This window comes from Chiloscyllium punctatum, chromosome 18 (assembly GCF_047496795.1).
Source record: "Chiloscyllium punctatum isolate Juve2018m chromosome 18, sChiPun1.3, whole genome shotgun sequence".
NCBI classification, from domain to species: Eukaryota; Metazoa; Chordata; class Chondrichthyes; order Orectolobiformes; family Hemiscylliidae; genus Chiloscyllium; species Chiloscyllium punctatum.
Genome location: NC_092756.1, coordinates 33,570,442 through 33,584,350, shown reverse-complemented (window position 1 = coordinate 33,584,350; position 13,909 = coordinate 33,570,442). Strand labels below are relative to the sequence as shown.

Below are 13,909 nucleotides of genomic sequence, written 5' to 3'. Positions count from 1 at the left end.
GTCTAAAGAGTAACCCACCCAGACCCATTCCCCTACATCTAACACTATGGGCAATTTAGCATGGCCAATTCACATACCCTGTACATTTTTGGACTGTGGGAGGAAACCGGAGCACCCGGAGGTAACCCACGCAGACACTGGGAGAAAGTGCAAACTCCACACAGACAGTTGCCTGAGGTCGGAATAGAACCCGGGTCTCTGGCGCTGTGAGGCAGCAGTGCTAACCATTGTGCCACAGTGCCGCCCATCTGCAGCTGTGTCCTCTGCAGCTCCAATCATGGAGTGATGTCTGTGGAGAACAGCTTACAACGGAGACAGTCAGTGGCTTACCATATTTTAGCAACTTCATGTCCTTGCCCCCCTACCCCACACACCAGTCCTTGTTCTCACAGCCTGTCATTACACACTACCTATGGTTAGCCACTAACAGTTTCCACTAACAGCTAGTCGCCCTCCCCCAGCCAGATTGTTATCCACTCCTGTATCCAACCCTTCTTCTCGCTCTATCCCCACCTATCCTTTACTCCTTACATCCTCCCCTAAACCCTACCTTCTGCATATAAACCAACATTTTTTTTCTCTCTGTATCAGTTCTGAGGAAGGGACACTGGGTCTGAAACTTTAACTCTGATTTTTCATCACAGATACTGTCAGACCTGCTGAGCTTTTCCAGAACCTCCTGGTTGTTGTTTCTGAGTTACAGCATCTGCAGTTCTTTTGGTTTTAATTTACCGGGAGTTTGTACTTCAGGTCCAACAGCCTCTGTCCCAGTCTCTGCTGTCTCTCCCACCCCAACCCAGTGACATTGCACCTGCACAGCTCATGGATATGTGTCATCTTGCTGGCCACACCTCTCATTCACTCCCATTGGCTGCAAGACCATACAGACTCTCCTCCCATTGGTCTGGAGCTGCCATCAATCAGCCGGGCCCCATTGTGACGAGATTGGAGGGCTAATCCCTCTCTCTGCCCTGGTATGAGCTTCATCATTCATAGTGAATGGTGCAGTATCACAGATGACAGGGCCTGGGTGCTATTCAGCCCATTGGGGCTGTACTCTCTTCCTCTGGAGATGCTGCAAATCTGTCCCAATTCCCCTCCTATTTGCCCACAGCCCCCCAAACCTTTCCTTAAAAATTAAAATTCCAAGTCTCTTTCAGAATAACTGCTGAATCTGTGTCGTTCAGAATGTTCCAGATGCTCAGAACTTACTGAGTACAATAATGTTCACATTTTCACTTTGTATTATTTGCCAATTAATTGAAAGTAGTTACTAAACGTTGTGACAGTGCTAACAATTCATCTCTCTCCACAAATTCAAGACCATGGAACCAAATCTGCACCAGGTCGAAATCACTGCTTCACCTTCTCAGCTCCAAGGACAATTATCTATGCTGCAGCTTCCTCTCCACAAAAGAGGAACGCATCTTAGTTTATTAACGTCATAGACATATACAGCACAGAAACAGAACTTCGGTCCACTTCGTCCATGCCAACTCGGAATCCTAAACTACTGAAGACCCATTTGCCAGCTATTGGCCTGTATCCATCAAAACAATTACTGTTCACGTACCTAATCGGATGCCTTTTAAATGTTGTGATTTTTCAGCCTCCACTACTGCGTCGGGCAGCTCCTTCCATTCACACACCACAACTCAGCTTGAAAGCGTTGCCCTTAGATTCCTTTTAAATCATTGCCCTCTCAACCATGTGCTCTAGTTTTGGACCCACCTAACCTCAGGAAAAAGAACCCCGGATGCTCACCTTATCCATGCCCCTCGTGATTTTATAAATCTCCATGTAGTCACCTCTCAGTCTTGGACTCTCCAGGGAAATTAACCCCAGCCTATTCAGCCTCTCCCTGTCACCCAAATCCTCCAAACCTGGCAACGTTTTTGTAAATCTTGTCCGAACCTTTTCACGTTTCACAACATCCTTCCCAGAACAGGGAAATTCAAACTGAAAACAGAATTCCAGAAGAGCCTTAATCAATGTCCTGAACAGCCACACATGACAGAGAGCATAACAAACGCTGCATTCACTCCCTTACCTACCTGTGACTCTACTTTCAAGGAACTATGAACCTGCACTCCAAGGTCTCTTTGCTCAGCAACACTCCCCAGGACCTTACCAGGAAGTGTATAAGTCCTGCCCCGATTTGCCTTTACAAAATCCAACAGTTACCATTTATCTAAATTGAACTCTATCTGCCATTCCTTGCTCCACTGGCCCATCTGATCAAGATCCTGTTGTATTCTGAACTAACCTTCTTCGCTGTACACTACAACTCCAATTTTGGTGTCTTGTGTAAAGCCACTAACCATACCTCATATTCACATCCAAGTCATTTATTTAAGGACCCAATAATCGATCCTTGTAGCACACTGCTGCTCACAGTCCTCCAGTCCACAAAGCAAATCTCCATTATCACTCTCTGTCTCCGACCATCAAGCCAGTTTTGTACCCAAATGGCTTGTTCTCCCTTCATTCCATGTTATGTAACCTTGCTAACCAGTCTGCTTTGTGGAACCTTGTCGAATGTCCATATAAACAACGTTCACAGCCTGGTTTAATCAATTTTCTTTGTCACTTAAAAACATTCACTCAAGTTAGTGAGACACGATTGTGCACGTACAAAGCCACATTGACAACAGGAGTAAGTGAGGACTGCAGACACTGGAGATCAGAGCTGAAAATGTGTTGCTGGAAAAGCGCAGCAGGTCAGGCAGCACCCAAGGAACAGGAGAATCGACGTTTCGAGAAGGGCTGATGCCCGAAACGTCGATTCTCCTGTTCTTTGGATGCTACCTGACCTGCTGCGCTTTTCCAGCAACACATTTTCAGCTCCACATTGACAACAGTCAATGATTATTCCTTACTTTTCCAAATAGATGGATATCCTGTCTCTCAGAATCCCTTCCAACAACTTGCCTGCCACTGACTTCAGGCTCACTGTTTTCTTGTTCCATTGCCTCTCCTTCCCACCTTTTAAAAATAATGGCACCTCACCTGTCACTACCAATGATACAAATACCTCAGGAGAGGCCCAACAATCACTTCCCTAGATTTCCAGAAAGTTCCGGGTTACATCTGATCAGGTCCCAGGGCTTTATCCACCTTGATGCGATTCAAGATTACCAGTAACACCTCCACTGTAACATGGATACTTTTCAAGTTCTCTCTGTTTATTTTTCCAACCTCTCGAGCTTCCATATCTTTCACCAGTAAAAATGACGTGAAATATTTGCATATCTTTCCCACCCCCCGGTGGTTCCATAAACAGCCTCGTTAATCTTTAAGGGGTCCTATTCTCTGGTCCAGTTCTTTTGTCCGTCATATATTTGTTTAATCTCTTTGGATTCTACTTAAACCATTTCCTGAAGCTATTTCATATCAAACAGCATCAGCAGAAACCAACACAGCTAAGTGATCCTACATCCAATGGAACAGATCGGAGCTCTGCAGTTCTGCCACACCCAGTAGTGAATGGTGATGGACAATTAAACAACTCACTGCAGGAAGCATCACAGATATCCCCACTCTTACTGATGGAGGGGCCTCATACATCCACGCACCAGATCAGATGACAGCATGTGCAGCAATCTGCAGCCAGAAGTGCAAAGTGGGATGATCCATCTTAACCAGTGGTTTCTAACATCACAGATGTGAGTTTTAAGCCAGTTTGATTCAGTTTGAATAACATCAAGAAATGGTTAAGTAGTGCAAAGGCTACGGGCCCTACCAATATTCTGGCAATATTACTGATGGTTTGAGCTCTAGAACTTGCCACCCACCAAGCCAAGTACCACTCCAGCACTGGCATCTACTGACAATGTGAAACATTGCCCAGGAATGTTCAACACAAAAACACAGGGCAATCCAACCCAGCCAATTTCCATCTATCAGTCCACACTCGATCAGCAGTAAAGTGATGGAAGATGTAATTAACAGGGCTATCGAGCAGCAGCTGCTCTGCAACAGCCAGCTGAGTGACACTCATCTTAGGCTCCACCAGGGCCACTCAGTGTTACCGCCCTGATTCACAATCTGGCAACTAACTGAATCCCAGAGGCAAGGTGAGGGTGACAGACTAGTCCCACTCCAAGATGTAAGATTTCTCGCTGATTCTACCCTTGTCTCAGCTCATATACTCTCATCTGCCTTGTGTTATCTCCAGACTTCAGTATCCAAACACACTCCTGGCCAGCTTCTCACATTCAATCTCCCTGTAATCTTAAGAAAAACTAAATCTCTGCTGCCCAAGTACTCCCTCGTACCAAAACTTATTGATCCATCAAAAGGCTCCTATTCATAATCAACAACATAGAGCCACAGAGATGTACAGCATGGAAACAGACCCTTCAATCCAACCCGTCCATGCCGACCAGATATTCCATCCCAATTCCGTCCCAGCTGCTAGCATCTGGCCCACATCCCTCAATTTAAAATTCTCACCCTAGATTTAATTCCATGTTGTGATCATCCCTAGCTCGCCACACCACACATCCTTGAAGACCTCGACAACCCATTCTGTTCGAGACTCCCAATGATCTGTTAATTCATTACTTCACATGTATGGCTGCTTTTACAGTTGCCAAAGCATCATTTTCTGAAATTCGCAACCAAAACCTCACAGGTCTGCATTCCCCCTTTACGACATTCCTCAAAGCCTGCTTATTTGGCAATGCTTTTGGTCACCTGACCTAATATCATCAGACCTTCTGTCTAAAGTTCCCAATAATATTTTTGTGAAATTTTTAGCATGATGATAAAACTACAAACTGTTCTTGATTTGGATATTAGCTTCAAATCATCACTGTTGCTGTAATGAATACTCTGTAATGTCTCTTACCTAACCACATTGTTGGAGTACCTTCACCACACAAACTGCAGCTGTACAAGAAAGTCAAACATCACCCTCTCCACAAGCAACAGGGCTTTGGCATTAATCACTGGTTTCTGTGGAAGTAGAAACACAATTGTTGTTTCAGGGAGTGCAAAACAGATTACAGGGAATGAAAATTGTGCAGAATTTGATAGTCAGAAATGGAAGGAAAATACACTTGCTTATTGGAAAAAAGAATTCTTGACTGTCAACGATTTTCCAGAAAAAAATTTAATAAGCAACACATGGTCAGGGGCTGGGCGGCAGAGAAAAATTAACTTACAAAAATGTCTGTAAAAGTAATCATAAAATACTAAACAGACCAAAAATACACACATTGTTCGATACTGAGCAAGCTAGATATTGACAAAGTGCTCATAAGGGAGCCCAGAGATGAAGCAGAGATGTATAGGCTATTATGATCCCACACTCAGATGTATAGCACCGATACAGACCCTTCAGTTTAACGCATCCATGCCAACCAGGTATCCGAACCGAATCTGTTCCCATTTGCCAGCACTTGGCCCATATCCCTGTAAACGCTTCCTAATCATATCATGTGTCTATTTAGATGCCTTCAACAAGTTTTAATTGTACTAGCCTCCACCACTTCCTCTGGCAGCTCATTCCACCCACCGCATGAAAGAGTTGCCCTTTAGCCCCCTTTGAATTTTTGCCCCGTTCACCCTAAAGCAATGTCCTCTACTTTTGGACACCACTACTCTAGGAAAAATACCTTGTTCATTTACCCTGTTCATGCTCGTCATGATTGTATAAACCTCCATAACATCACCACTCAGCCTATGGCACTCCAGGGAAAACAGCCCCAGCCTTTTATGACTCATCCTGTAGCTCAAATCCTCCAACCCTAACAACATCCTTGTAAGTCTTTTTGGAAACATTTCAAGTTTCACAGCACCCTTTTGATAGGAAACAGGCCAGAATTGCACACAATATTCCTAAAAGTGGCCTAACGAATGTCCTGTACAGCAACATGACCTCCCACATCCTATACTCAATGCTCTAGCCAATAAAGGAAAATATACTGAACACCTTCTTCATCATCCTATCTACCTGCAACTTGAATTGCAAGGACTATGAACCTGCAATCCAAGGTCTCTTTGTTCCGCAAACGTCTCCAGGGCCTTGCTATTCAGTGTACAAGTCCTGGGCTGAAAAACGTGTAGCTGGAAAAGCACAGCAGGTCAGGCAGCATCCAAAGAGCAGGATAATAGACATTTCAGCCATGAGCCCTTCTTCAAGAATCCTGAAGAATGGCTCATGCCCGAAATGTCGATTCTCCTGATCTTTGGATGCTGCTTGATCTGCTGTGATTTTCCAGCAACACATTTTTCAGTTCTGATCTCCAGCATCTGCAGTCTTCACTTTCCCCTAGTGTATAAGTTCTGCCGTGACTTGCTTTTCCAAAATGCAGCACCTCACATTGATCTAAATTAATCCGTATCTGATCAATATCTCACTGTAACCTGAGGTGACCTTCTTCACGATGCACAATACCTCCAATTTTGAATGACCTGCAAACACAGTTCCAATAGCAAGTCATTTAAATGAATGACGAAACAAATCCAGAAATAAACATCCATTTCTCTGAGTTTGAATGTGCTTTGTGTAAATCCTGCCCAATGACTCTGTACCAGTTAAAGGCTGCACATGCGCCTGGCTGCACCTTTACCCCTACAAAAATGGCGGCCGCGCACGTATCCAGTGAATCAATGTCCCCAATAAAGATGGCGGCCCTCACTCAGGCCGACAGCCACACTGAGGCAATTTCCCGTTTACTACAAACACGGGACTGGGACGTTTAACTTTGTGTTTTCCGACGTACACAACATGTTTGTAAAACCTCTCCCCTCATAGCAACACAGTTTTTCTCCCGTTTCCCTCTGTTTATTTGTTTCTTTCCTTACCATATCCTTTCGCTCCATAACTTCCTGAGAATTCATTACAGCGACTCTCCACTGCGCGCGATGGTGATCACGTGGTTTATCTAGTTCTGCCCCTAGTTCGCTTTGATTGGTTGGAGGACCAACCTCCCGCCAGGTCCTCCAGATCCGCCCACCGTCCTTTCATTGGTCCGGTGCTGACATCAATCAACCCGGGTCCCATTGTTGGCTAAAGCATGCGCAGTGCGTCCTGCTTTTGCTGATATGTTGGGTGATGTGATGGGAGAGTTCACTGAGGGGAAGGATCGCTTTGTGTGAGCTCTGCAGTAGATTTCCTTTATTCATGGAGGGAATTGCCTTCCCTCTCATGACTGCATAGCTGTGATTGATGAACCAATGCCATCTGAACCAGAAAATAAATACACCATTTTCACAACATCTGAGGTCTTCAGCACATCGTATCACACTCTTCTTTGGAGATAAAAAAAAGCATGAAATGGAGCCTCAAGGAATCAGAGCAGGAGTAGGGCATTCATTCCCTTCAGCTTGTTCCCCCATTCTGTCAGATCATGGCTGGGCCAACCCAGACCTCAACACCTCTTTTATGCTTGATCCGCATAGCCCTCAACTGCTCAATATTTCAAAAATCTATCTGCCCTCTTTTAGAATAATTTGAGACAGAATCATAAATTCCGTACTGTGTGGAAACAGGCCCTTCAGCCCAACAAGCCATACTAACCCTCTGAAGAGTAACCCAACCAGATCCATTCCCCTACCACATTTAACATTTCACAATTGTTTGGGCTAGAAAATCCTGGCCATTCACTGAGAGAAAAAAATTCTTTACATTTTTTGCAAAATGAATGTTCCCTTATGTAATGTTTAGTTTGAGACTTCATTGGTGCTAGAAGATCGAGTCAACATCTACCCTGTCAAGCTCCTCAGAATCTTGTTTCCATAAGATCACCCCTTATATTATGTGGGTGGCACAGTGGTTAGCACTGATGTCTCACAGTGCCAAAGACCTGGGTTTAATTCCTGCCTCGAGTGACTCTCTGTGTGGAGTTTGCACGTTGTCTGCGTGGGTTTCCTCAGGGTGCTCCGGTATCCTCCCACAATCCAAAAAAAAGTGCAGGTTAGGTGAATTGGCAATGCTAAATTGCCTGTAATGTTAGGTGAAGGGGTAAATGTAGGGGAATTGGTCTGAGTGGGTTGTGGTTCGTCAGATCGGTGTGGACTTGTTGGGCCAAAGCGCCTGTTTCCACACTGTATGTAATCTGTTTGTCGAGATTCTATTGAATAATGACCTAACCTGTTTAGCTATTCTTGATAGGTCAACCTTTTCATCCTAGAAGCAGCTAGCTGAATCATTTTTTGAGTGGTCTCGATTACTGGTTTATCCCTTATTAAATATGGGAACTAACATTGTATACAGTACTCCAAGTGAGGTCTCGGCAACAGCCAGTGTGGTTAACCAATCCTCACTCCATGCAAGTACGTTACCCCTGAAACAGTGAGCTCCTGTATTATGGAATTAACTTTTCTGTAGCACCTTATCATTTGCATTTTTAAAATCCAAATACAGAACATCATTGGATTGCCCTTTATCAGCCCTGCTTGTTATCTCCACAATGAACTGTCGCAAATTTGTCATAGTGTCTCTTTCACAAAACCCAGTCTACCATGTTCAATGATAAGCTTTTATAAATGTCCTGCGATTTATTATTTTAATATTCGACTCTGCCATATTACAAAAACAGATATTAAACTAACTAGTCTATAGTTTCCTGATTTCTGTCTCCCTTCCCTTCTTGAACAGGCGCATCAATCCACCGGATTTTTCCTGTATCCCTTGATTCTGGAATATTCCAATTGATGCCTTGAATATCTCTGCAGTCAGTTGCCCTAAAAGTGTTTGATCCAGGCCATTAGGCCCTGTCTGCCATTAGTCCTATTAGTTGGTCAATACGTTGTCCCTTGTGACAAAGACTGTTATAACATTTTTCTACTCACGATTAACTTGCTTATTTGCTACCTTTAGGATGATAACGGTATCCTCCTTCATGAAGATCAATGTAAAATATCGGTTTAAATTATCTCCTGTTTCCTTGTACCCATTATCAATTCCACAGTCAGAACCTCCAAGGGTTCGATGCTGATTTTAGATACTCAATTTTTATATACCTGTACAACTCTTGCCATTCATTTTTGTTTCTTGTCAATTTTATTACATGATCAGTTTTCTCCCTTTTCAGTCATCCGCGGCTATGTCATTCTTTTCCTTGTGGATACTGCTTTTGACTGCCTTTGTTACCCATGGGCGGTTCACCTTTCTCTTCGCGTTCTCCTTTTTGCTTCAAATTAACTTTTGCTAAGAAATATGTAAAACAAAACTCATCATATTACAGTGACTGAGCATGTGATTTTTTTAAACATTGGATGCCTTAATGTTCTCACTGGGTTTTTCCTGTTTCAAGGAAGAGCTGAGATCATCTGCAAAGGAGGTGGCAGCTGATTCACTGTTAATTTTCAAAATTAATTTGAATACTTGCAAAAAGAAATTATTTGCATTACTGTGAGAGCAGGGATCTAGCCAAATAGCTATTTTAAAAAGGTGGCACAGTTGTGATGGGTTGAATATGGGCCTCTGATTTCAAAAGCACAATGTGATGCAAGTTGTCTTCTAATCTGTGCTGTACTAATTCTTTTTGATTGAGTTGACTGGGTTGGCATGTGGGCAGGTTGTTGCAGGATCTCTGACTGCTACAAACCCATCTGGGGGAACAGCTCCTGTGTCAGTGACAGTGCTGTTGGACTAATAGAGGCAACAACATTCAGACTTCATGAAGCAACTGCGAACCAGGGCTGCAAAACCACAATCCGATGAATTGCAGGTTAGGTGAATTGGTCATGCTAAATTGCCATAGTGCCCAGCGATGCACAGTTTCGGTGCATTAATCAGGGGTAAACATTGAGGAATAGGTTTGGTTGGGATACTCGTTGGGGGGTTTGTGTGGATTTGTTGGGCTGAAAGGCCTGTTTCCACAATGTAGGGATTCCATGCTCTGAGTAATTTTGGGGATCTAACAGAATCCTGGTATTCAGAGGGTTCTCTGTTTGTTAAAATAGTATTGTACATTACCTTCTGAAGCAGTTTGAGGTCGACTGCTCTGTGCAATTTCACAGAACAGATGCTCTGGAACCAATCATGGAACAGCTATTTTAGACCTGATAATATGATTGATTAATGAGCTCAGAGTAAAAGACCCTTTTGGTAAGATGCAATGCAGCATGATAGAATCTAGCTTTAGGGTGAGGAATTTGGTTCTTCAACTAGTATCTAAACTGAAAGGCAGTGACAAGGGGATAAGGTAGTAGTTCGCTAAACTGGAATGGGACTATAGTTAGAATGTTAAAGCAGAAGAATATATTCAGTTATTTTATTATTCTCAACAATATATATTAACTTGTAAAATAAATGCACGATGAACAGCGGTGCATAGCTGAGGGAATTATGAGTGACATCAAATTGAAAGAAAAGATGTACAAAACTGCAAAGATGATAGTTGACCAGAAGGTTTAAAAATTTCAAACTATCGAAGGATGAACAAAACAACAGATGGAAGATATGTTGTCCCTTGTCAGAGAGACTGTTGTAACATCTTTGCTCCCATTAATACCTTGCTTATTTCCCAGCATTAGGATGGTAACAGTATCTTCCGAATTAGTAAGATAATTGGGTAAATTAATCCACCAGTTACTCAGCCTAAAACACAGTGCTCTTGTGATGCTGTGTTAGTGTCTCCAACTTTGAGCCAGAAGGCCTGGAACTGTCCCACCTGCTGCAGAGGTGTCATAATGCATTGAAATAGGTTGATTGGGAAAGCAATACTGAGACAAACTTCAGTAATTGAATGGACAGTCTTGATGGTCTCTGGGAATTCCAAACTTGACTGTTTTGTATCCTCACCTGAGGCCTGATCTCAATTAATCTGCCTCACTTAAATGGAATTGCCTTTTCTTGTGTTGAATATAATTGAAGTTTGTCCTGTCTGCATGCCCCCTTGTGCAAAACATGTTGCAATCTGTCAAAGAACAAGATTGAAAACTCCGATCAGCTGATAGCCTGTTCAAGGGCTTAAACCAGTGGCCTTTTCCACTGGGACAGTAGGCGCTACAGAATTGATCCCATTTCCCATTAAACTGAGACAGGAGGTGGTGAGCTTGCTGAAATGTCTTTCACTGAAACATTTTTGAATTAAAATAAATTACTTTGGTTGTGGTGCAATTGAATTTAGAGATTTAGTGGGGAGTATCGACTGTTATCTCTTTGTTTGTTTCATCGCAGATTTAATGAGACCAGCCCAACGCCAGCCAAAACTGCGGAGAAACTGCCAGATATTAAAATGCTTCATTAGCCAGTCTGACTGAGTCATCCAGACTCAAACATCATAACTGGAGATGGACTTTTTGTGTTCACTGTGGATGCTTTTACAGAGTTCAAAATTAATGCATAACATATTTCTTGAGAACTGAAAACAACTAATACTGATGATCACAGGAGGGAGCCGATGGCTGAGTGGTATTACTGCTAGACTGTTTATCCAAAGATCCAGGTTGCATTCTGGAGAACCAGGTTCGAATCGTGCCACAGGAAATGGTGGAATTTGAATTCAGTGAATATCTGGAATTAAGAATCTCATGACCATGAATCCTTTATCGGGTTACGGAAAACCCATCTGGTTCACTAACGTGCTTGAAGTAAGAAGCTACCATCCTTACCTAATTTGTCCTACATGTGACTCCAGACACACAGCAATGAGCTTGACTCTTAACTGCCCATTGGGCAATTAGGGATGAACAATGAATGCTGCTGAGCCAATGACACCCTCATCCCACGAACTTCTTTAAAAAAAAATCGATGGAGAGACCAAGCTAACATTTTGAGTCCAGATGATTCTACATCAGATCTCTGATCGAGTCATCGAGACACATCGTTAGCTTGCTTGGTCTCCATGGATGCTTTCTGACCTGCTGTCAGCTCCAGCATTTGCTGTTTTCAGTACAGGTTCCACCACCTGTAGTTATTTCCTTCTATACTTCTTCATTATGTTGTTTATTAAATGTCCACTAAATTGCAGCTACTACTCAACACCTTCCCTACAGAGTAATATGGCCCTGGTGTCAAAAGCCTCCATTAACTTGTTCAATTACACCATAGTTCAGGACAATTTCAAAATGCACTGTGGCTGAAAAGAATAGAATCATAGTCATCAACATGGAAATGAACCCTTCGGTCCAACTCATCCATGTCAATCAAATTTCCCAAGCTATGCCAGTGCGGTTTGCCTGCATTTGGCTCATATTCCTCAACCTTTCCTATTCATGTACCTTTCCAAATGTCTTTTAAATGTTGTAATTCTACTTGCATCTACCACTTCCACTGGCCGTTCATCCCATGTCCCAACCAATCTCTTTGTGAAAACGTTGGCAACTGATAGTTTCACTGTTGACTACTGTGTGTGAATCACTGGGGATGATTGTTCGTTCAGGACAAACCCTGTCTGAGCACCGCTTGAATGTAGCTTGGGCCTCCTTGTGGGTTACCACATGCTGCTCAAGGCTTTGTGTTTGCGCAGTGCAGCTGTATATGGGTAGGGTGTTGTGGAAGGAAGGAGGAGGTGTTAAGGAATTAAAGAATTTATAGAATATGGGTGTCACTGGCTGTGCGAACATTTATTGCCTCATTCTAATGCCCTTGAGAAGGTGGTTGTGTGCCCCCTCTTTGAATCACTGCAGTCCGTGTGGGTTGTAGGCCTATTGGTAGTGCTGTTGGGAAGGAATTCCAGAATTTTGGCTCAATGACACTTCAGGACTGCTGAAAGATTTTCAACTCCAGATGGTAGTGGCTTGGAAGGGAACCTGCTGGAGGTGATGTTGGCATGAATCTGCTTCCCTTTTCCTTTTAGTTGGTATTGGTCATAGGTTCGGAAAATGCTATTGAAGTGTTATGAACTGATGTAATGTATCTTGTAGATAGAACATAGTGTTGCTCTGGGCATCAGTGGACAAGGGAGTGAATGTGGTGCCAATCAAGCAGTTTGCTTTTTCCTGACACTGTCAAGCTTCTTGAGTGTCCTTGGAGCTGTGCCCAAACCTAGCCAAGTAGTGAATATCCTATTGCCCTCCTGAGTTGATTCTTGTAGATGGTGGACAGGCTTCAGAGATTTGGAGGGTGGTTTACTTACTGTAGTTATATGGAAAGTCCACTTCAATGTCTAGTCAATGGTAAACCCCCAGAATGTTGATGGTGGGGGATTCGGTGATGGTGGGTTTGAAGAAAGAGGCTGCAAGGTTTTTGGTGAAGGGGCTTCAGGTTGAAAGCTAGGGAGGGGGGAATAAGGTAGAGGCTAGAAATGGATAGGTGGGGTAAGATGCTGCAAAGGAGACATCACAGTCTTTTCTCTGTGCTGGGCACAGCTGGTCTGCTGACACTACTGTAGAGATATTGTGCCTTTCCTCACCGAATCAAACAGCCTCTCACCATAGTCTTTCCAATACCATGCCCATTAAACACCTTGTATTTGTCCATTCCTCTTACTTCCTCCTTTTGAAATAAGAACATAAGATCATCATAATTAGGAGCAGGATTATTAATCCAGCCCCTTGTACCTGCTCTGCCATTTGATACAGTCATGGTGAATCTCATCTTGGCCTGAACACCACTTTTCTGCCAGCCTTCCTTAACTCTTCAACCCATTACTAATTAAAACCCTGTGTGTCTCCTATTTAAATTTACTTCATGTCCCAGAATCCACATTGTTCTGAGGTAGTGAATTCCCAAGATTCACCATCCTCTGAGAGAAGTAATTCCTCCAACTTTCCCTTTATTGTAAACTTACCACGACTCATTGTAGATTGAATCATCTTCTCTGCATCTACTTGATCAATCCCTGGATCATTTTATAGACTCTCAATGATACCACCTCTCATTCTTGAGCTGCAATGAATATGAATGCAAATAGTGGTTGTAGTTCAGCTTGTGACATTTTAATAACTGTGGCAGAGGATGTTTTTTCAAAACTAAGCTGGACAGTTAGTACTTTTCAAATAAGAAATA

The 13,909-nt window shown here is 43.1% G+C and overlaps 1 long non-coding RNA gene across 2 annotated transcripts in view; it reads right to left on the bottom strand.

Moving 5' to 3' along the window:
* The window catches only part of LOC140489138 (uncharacterized), a 39,235-nt gene extending 32,357 nt beyond the window's left edge, over nt 1-6,878 (bottom strand). For both annotated transcript variants that reach the window (XR_011963084.1, XR_011963083.1), the window contains exons 1-2: nt 6,814-6,878; nt 4,853-4,959 (exon numbers count right to left, since the gene is read on the bottom strand). This is a non-coding gene — a long non-coding RNA (uncharacterized lncRNA). The remainder of the gene's footprint in view (nt 1-4,852; nt 4,960-6,813) is intronic.
* Between the last annotated feature and the right edge of the window lie 7,031 nt (nt 6,879-13,909).